Here is a 7,280-nt window from a genome sequence, read left to right on the forward strand (position 1 = left end):
CACTCCACGTCCTGAACCCTCAGCAGCTGATGTTACCAAACAGCTGATGCTGAGTTACACAAGCCATGTGTTTGTGTTTTGTAACCTGCAGAGCTAAAAGTTTGCGATAGGTTAATTCCACCAGTAGGGGGTGTACAAGTCTAAGAAATAAGAGCTATGCATGGAGGACGGAGAAACCTATGGGTGTCTGCTGGCTGTTGACTGAGAAACAGTTGGGATTCCCTGTTTACATTTCATTAATACGATATTAAGGTAGAGGGGTATAGATATGATAAATACTGCATGAATTTCTCTTTTTGCCACAAGTCTCTCTCTCTCGCTCTCTGTCTCTCTCTCTCGCTCTCTGTCTGTTTCATCCTCTCCTCTCCAGTGTAATCACTCCTCTGCCAAATAGTACGTCTGAACTAAAATGTGTCATGACAAGGGTCCTCACAAGCTAAATCCAATCAAATAGAAATCTTTGGTTCAATTTGATTTGATGTAAAAATGAGGAGGGGGGGCTGACAAGATTCTTTAATTTTTGTGTAGCCTTCATCTTGACAGGAATGTGGTCCTTTTCAAGTGCTCCCTGTGATGTGAGACTGGAAAACAAAGCCAGGAGACAATGTACCCAGCAGTGAATTTTTAATCATGGTCTGTATTCAAGCTGTAGAGGGGTTGCTAAGTAATTGATTTTTTTAATTAGACCATGCATAAGCTTTTGAATGTACGCAGCAGGGAACAATAATATGTGACACTTGTGGACCAAACTCAAAGATGCTTTGCATTGTTGATAAGGTCCATTTATAACACTGTATGACTGAAATTACTCATTTGGTTCATGCTAAAAATGCTCTTGAGTATTCATTTCAAATGTGACTCAGGCTGATTCATGTACAAGGGCATACAGTCTCAATTATTCAGGCTTTTATATGAGAAGAAGTTAGAGTATATGGAGGGGAGATGTGTTGAGAGCTGTGGTATGTGGCGAGAGCAAGACAGAAAGAGAGGGAGAGAGAGAAAGAGATTGAGAGAGAGAGAGAATCAATAGTGTTTAGACAGAGAAGTGGAGTCTAAGTGTGTGATCAATAGAGAGCAGAGAGGAGAGATTAGCTGCTTTTCTCTCTCAAACTAACACTGACAAATTGGTGAATTGGTGTATCGGCCCTTGGGCTAAACGGATTGACCTGCTGTTTCCATGTTCTGCCGTGTACTGTCAATAAAGATCTGTGTTCATTGTGGCTCTCAATGAAGAGGGTGAATGAAGCACCGGAAAAGAGAAAAAGGGAAAGGAAGGAAGGGAGATGGAGAAGTCTAAAGAGGGCAAGCGCAGCTCAGATGCTCAGGTAGCCTCGATCCTTGCAAAATGTCCACACCTTTGTCTCATTAACACATACGTGCACTCACATGTGCATCCTCGTGCACACTGTTATAAAACCATAATAACGTCTCCAGGAAAATTAATGAAAAGACAGATTAAAAACTAAGTGAGGAGAAACGGGCCACTGGTGTAGCTATTTGCAACTCATAAATCATTCTGACACACCCACGCGCATGTAGACACTTGCATAGACACACACACACATACACACACACACACGTACTGTAATTAACCACAGGCTATTTACTCTCTCCTGCTGTAAATTAGACATGCAGACACAGTTATTACATTAGGGGGATCTGCCATGCAGAATACTAACAGGAGGAGGAGGGGACAGTGGTGCACACAACAAACCCGCTCCTACAAACATAAACACACACACACATACACGCACACAAGAAAGAGGGTATGGAAGAATCATAGACTGACGGGAGTGAAAATGAAGCTGCAGCACAGAGAATAGGGGCCCCCAGCTCTTTGTTCCCTGCTGCATTTCATTATCTGAAACGCCAGCCAACACACACGACACACACACACACACAACGCACCTCCCCCTTCCCTAAAGCTGTCTGCCTCCACTCCATGCACACAGCACAAAAAGAGAGGAAAATAGAGATACTGCGTCAGTGCCATTCACTGGCATCTGGACTCGGTCATGACAAGCGTGTCTGCATGGTCATCTTGAGCAGATCAGCCCGTCCAGAAGCTGCTCGGAGTTGAACACTTCCCTTCGACCTGTGTTAGCAGAAAGCTCTTTCCCATATATTCTATTTTAAGCAAAACAATAGGAGATAAGGACTTGATTAAAGCAAGTATTGATACCCTGTCTTAGGTAGCTTGTCTCCATTTAGTTCATTTGAAGTTTTTTTTTTTTTCCCCGGCAGTCCACCTCCCTCTGTTTATGTGTGCGTGTGTCCTCTGGTTCCCCCTACCTCCCTCACCCCTCTCTGTCCCTCTGTTTTCCCACGGTGATCGATAGCTCATTACAATCATTGACTGCAGCTCATCAGCACCTGTTAAGGTCTGGAGAGACGGCGAGAAGGTGCATGAGTGTCTGAGTGTGTGTGTTGTGTGATGCAACCCTATTGATAAATAGAAAAGATTGATCTGGAAGCAGTCAGAGGTGAAGTTTGACATTTCAACGGTTATTTTCTGATTCACATTCATTGCCGCGGGTGTCTAGTTTGTCGCCGCTTTATGGTCCTTGGTCTTGGAGAACATCTTATTATGCAACTCACGTGGGTACCATGGTTTGTTGCTATGGTGATTGCCAAGGGAGCCAGAGTATTATAGGTGTTTATCCTAGACGGGAGCAAGGCTACTCACCGTCTATCCGGACACGCTTCAATTTACCACACAGTTTGGACCACACATTAGGATCAACACAGTCACGGAGGGACAAAGAGAAAACACAGCGTAAAACACAGTGTAGTGGTGGATGTGATTTAGTGGATAGATTATTCAGTATTCATATTCCTGGAAGAAAGACCTTGTTCAAACACTCAGTTGTTGGTTTAATGCGTCACTGCAGGGTTTGTTTTTGGAGAGGACAGGCTGTGAGCAGAACGAAGCAAACACAGAGAAGAACAGAGAGACTCTGAGAGACTATTAGAAACTACAAACCATGGTTAAAGGCAAGGAGAAATGTGTAAAAAAAAAAACAAAACAAAAAAAAAAAAACTCAAAATAAAAGAGACAATAGTGGGGCCCTGAGAAGTCCCCTAAGGATTCATTCACAGGATGTGGTCTAAGAAATGAGGAAAATTGGCGTAAGAGTGTGAAGTTTTAAGGAAAGGGGATATAAATAGAGTGAATACAATGGAGGGCTGAAAAGAGAACAAGTCTCTCAGCCCATGCATAAATTACACACATCATTTACATATTCATTATGTTTTGTGTACTAATGAGAGTATTTGCTTAATAGCTCCACCACCACTGGCAGCTTTTGTCTGACACAAGAGATTTTAAAGAGCAGGGGGAAAAAACAAAAACAAAGGTGCAAGGGTCATCTTAGTAGAATGGGTGAGGTCAATGGTATGCAATCGATTTTAGTAATATACGGGACCAATCGTATTGCTGTATAGTACGTGTGTTAACGAGCACAACCTGCACAAGGCGCTTAGAGATGTGAAGCGAAGCACACGTGATGGGGGGTTGGTAAAAGTTAATTAAAACAACACAAGCTTTATCCAAACTCGGGGCTCTCTTCGTCTTTCTCCTCTTGTCTCGGTGGAATAAGTAACTGCTGCAGTAATTACCTACAGGTTAGTCACTCAGAGCATTCCTTCAGGTGCCAAAAAAAGTCTCCCAAAGACAGCAAAGACAGATGATTTGCGGCGCGCATTTAAGAAATAAAAAGTTGTACACGTGCTAATTAACTGATGTTGTGTAAATATACAAACACAGCATTTTTACACACAGAGAGGGTAAATGATTCAGAAAGTGGATGAATGAGATGAGGGGAAGAGAGAGGGATGGAAATGTAGAGACAGGGGGAAGGGCAACGGAGGGATGAGCTACAAATGAGAGCGATGGCGGTGGCAGGTTGGCACAGTGCCATCCAGTCAGGACTTGAGCGGGGGCGGGCATGGGCATGGGCGAAGGGGCGAGGAGAATAAGAATGGAAGAGGAAGAGAAACAGACTTCCATACTGCTAGCATGGTGCCACCTTGGCACAGGCACAATGGGGCGAAACGAACCACGGAGCGGGCAGAGAAGAAGAAGATGTAGAAAATACCAGAGGACAGCAGAGCATAGAAGTGAGCAAGATGCCAGCAGACATGGGATGACTCAGATGTAGATGGATGAAGAGAAGCATAGAAGGATGTTGTGGAGAGAAATGGACGAAAATATGAAATTGTAATGTGTAACTCGATGATGACCATTGATCATACGGAGAAAAATGTCTGCGGAAAATTCTGCATTTCATTCATTTTTCGACACTTCTCTCTTTCGATGCCAGCCACCGCGTGCCAGCCAGCGGGCACCATGCCAGCCTGCAGTCGGGGCATACCCGAAGCGATCAAAGAGGTCGGCAGAGGACTGTCTTAGTCAAAGACAAGGGGACTCACCTCTGAGGATTTGCTGCTAATCGCCGTTTGTTTGCTTGGACAAAGCCAAGAAGAGGTGCCCAGGCAACGGTTGCCAGCGATTCTGTGATGGCATCTTTTCAGGGGGCGGCGAGGGCACGGGGAGAAAGATGGCACGCCGCCAAGCCAACATAACACACACGTTTGCAAACAGAAACCTCCATACGGTGAGCAGAACATTTCGGATGCCTTAAATGTTTTGGCGATGGCATCCCCTCAAGGGAGAGACCAGAAACAGAGATGGCACCATGCCAAACGCAAACGGGGAGGCATTCACGGGTGCCACCAGAAGCCATTCAAAAGCGTAGTAAATGCGGACACAAAATAGTAGCAGAAGGTCTGAACCAGAGCCAAATGCAACTGTGGTGGGAGTATGGGACAAAAACCAGTTCCTCGATGCCAACCCTGCACAGTGCCAACTGCTGCACTGGAAAGAAGCTGCTGCCCATAACGAGGAACTACAAGGGATTGTACCATTCCACGATGAAGAGGAAGAGAGTGTGGAAGAGGAGGAATAATGAGCAAAATGAATAAAGGATATAGGAGAAGAAAAATGGGGAATTTTGTGCTTAACGAAGAACAGTGGGAGTGGGTGGACAAGGATGATGAAGAGCCTCTTTCCTGCACATGCACACCTGGGACATTCTTAAAGGGATATCCCCTCAGACTGCTGTGTGTGTTAAAGGGAGGGATGTGTTGGCATCATCTCCAGGGTGTCAAGCTGTGTTTCTCTATTGCCAGTCAGGGAGGGTGCTGCAGTCGTCAGGGGCGGGCAACTGTCTGGGCATCTCATCTGCAGCTAATTAACAGCCACACACTAATTCTAACAGCCGATCATAATTAGCGATTTAATCGCTCGTCAACGCTTTACTCCCCCCTTAAATTGTGCCTCCTATTTGGACACGTGCGGATAAGCTAAGGAACGCCGGATCTCTCCCTCCCCTCCTCCTCGTCCTTCTTTCCTTCATCCTTGGCTCCAGACTCCAGTGGGATCTTAATTAAGCTTGGGCTTCATTATGCAAATGGAGTACAATAAACGACAGCAGAGGTGGAGCTGGATCCAGACTGAAACGGAACGGTGGGAGGGGAGCACTGGAAATGGAAAATGAAGAGATGTGGAAGGTTACCAAAATGGTCTATATGATGTTTCCACGTTACAATAATTGTACATTGTTTTAATATGTGTGTCTTCGGTGTATCACTCCTACCTGTGGTGTGGGAATCAGCATTTTTGCTCTGATGCTCCAGCACTGTTTCCACTGGAAAAACTTTACTGAAATAACACTGGATACGCAGAATGTCATCTCTCACAAAGCAAATTCATAAGGGAACGGTGACAATGAACCCTTTAATATCACCAGTTGGCCGTTGTCGTGGATACGAAGAAAGATGGTGGAGATAGGAAGAGAGAAAGGAGGCAGACAGAAACACTGACAGTGGCAGCAGCATGGCAGCTAATGTCATCTCAGTTTAATCATCGCATGGGATCATGGGGTTCATGAAAATTCATTTGCATATCATTAAATGGAGAGAGGTTATTTGGTGCAGGCAGCCAAAATGGGATTGGATGAAGGAAGAAAAAAAAAGGCAAATGGAGGGGCTCGTTATTAAACAGCAATGTTTTATAGTCCGCCAGCCGATTCATTTAATTTGGGCGTAATTAAAATGTGTCAGACTCAATCAATCATTCCAACAGGGATGCTATCAATGTTTCAGTCTGAAAAAAGACTAATCAGTGGATATGCGGTCGGACATTTTCCAATAACAGTTTAAGTGCTTTAGTCTACTGTGAGCTTGACCCATCGGCTCTTTTTTCTAATTTATCTAAAGGAGTGTATCAAAACAACCACTTTGACTTCTCTGTATTGTGTCAAGACATGTCTGTCTCTGACAGGTGGTGATGCCAGCCCGTGTTAGTCAATACAAGGATAGCTCACACTGTCTTTTTGACCTTAGCAGTAAGCTGTCAGTGGTGTGTATGTACGTGCGCACATATGTGCATTTCTCATTTGCATAAGTGATGTAATTAGACCGCCCTTTCACATGCAGATCAGTTTGACAACATGGCAATCACTCCAACACACACATACAGCCATACACACATACACACACAAACACACGCGACAGCACACGCCTACTGCCGTGACCACCCCCATATCATGGGGAGTCTGTTGTCTGTGAGCAGAGAGTGTAAAGATTAACATAATCCAGCTAATAAGTGTGAGTAATATTCACACAGTGACGCGTGGCGTAGACACTGTCCTGCTGATGCGTATTTGTATCTCATTATAGATGTAAAGTACTGAAGGGGGGCCAACGGGGGCGAGATGGGGGGATGGTGAGGGGTCACAAACAAAAGTGTGGGTCTGAAGATAGAGACACGCAAGAATACAATAAACAGCAGTATTTTATATAAAGCTATTTCTACAATGCTCTAGAGGTCTAGAGAGTGCAGAAATAATATAAAGAAAGATTACATGGGGTAACTCATAACTGGGATGCTGGAGGTTGGAATAGAAAGTTTTTCTAATGTTTCTACAAAATCAGAAAGACAATTTCACTCATTTTCCTCTCATTTACAGACTAAGAAGGCACAGAGAGTCCGTTTTTGCAGCAGAATGTAGGAATTATAAATAGAGTGTATTTGCGCTTGCAGGCTAGCTCTGCCACATGATTGATTAGGATGGTGTGACGACCATTAAAAAGTCATTTAAAAGATGGATAGGGACCACATTTCCAAATAAAAACACTTTATACCTGATGAAGTGCTGAACAAACTCTCCTTCAAAGACATTTACTGATTACTCTCGGTGTGTGTGAGTGAGTGTAAT

This window comes from Plectropomus leopardus, chromosome 11, assembly GCF_008729295.1.
Source record: "Plectropomus leopardus isolate mb chromosome 11, YSFRI_Pleo_2.0, whole genome shotgun sequence".
NCBI lineage: Eukaryota > Metazoa > Chordata > Actinopteri > Perciformes > Serranidae > Plectropomus > Plectropomus leopardus.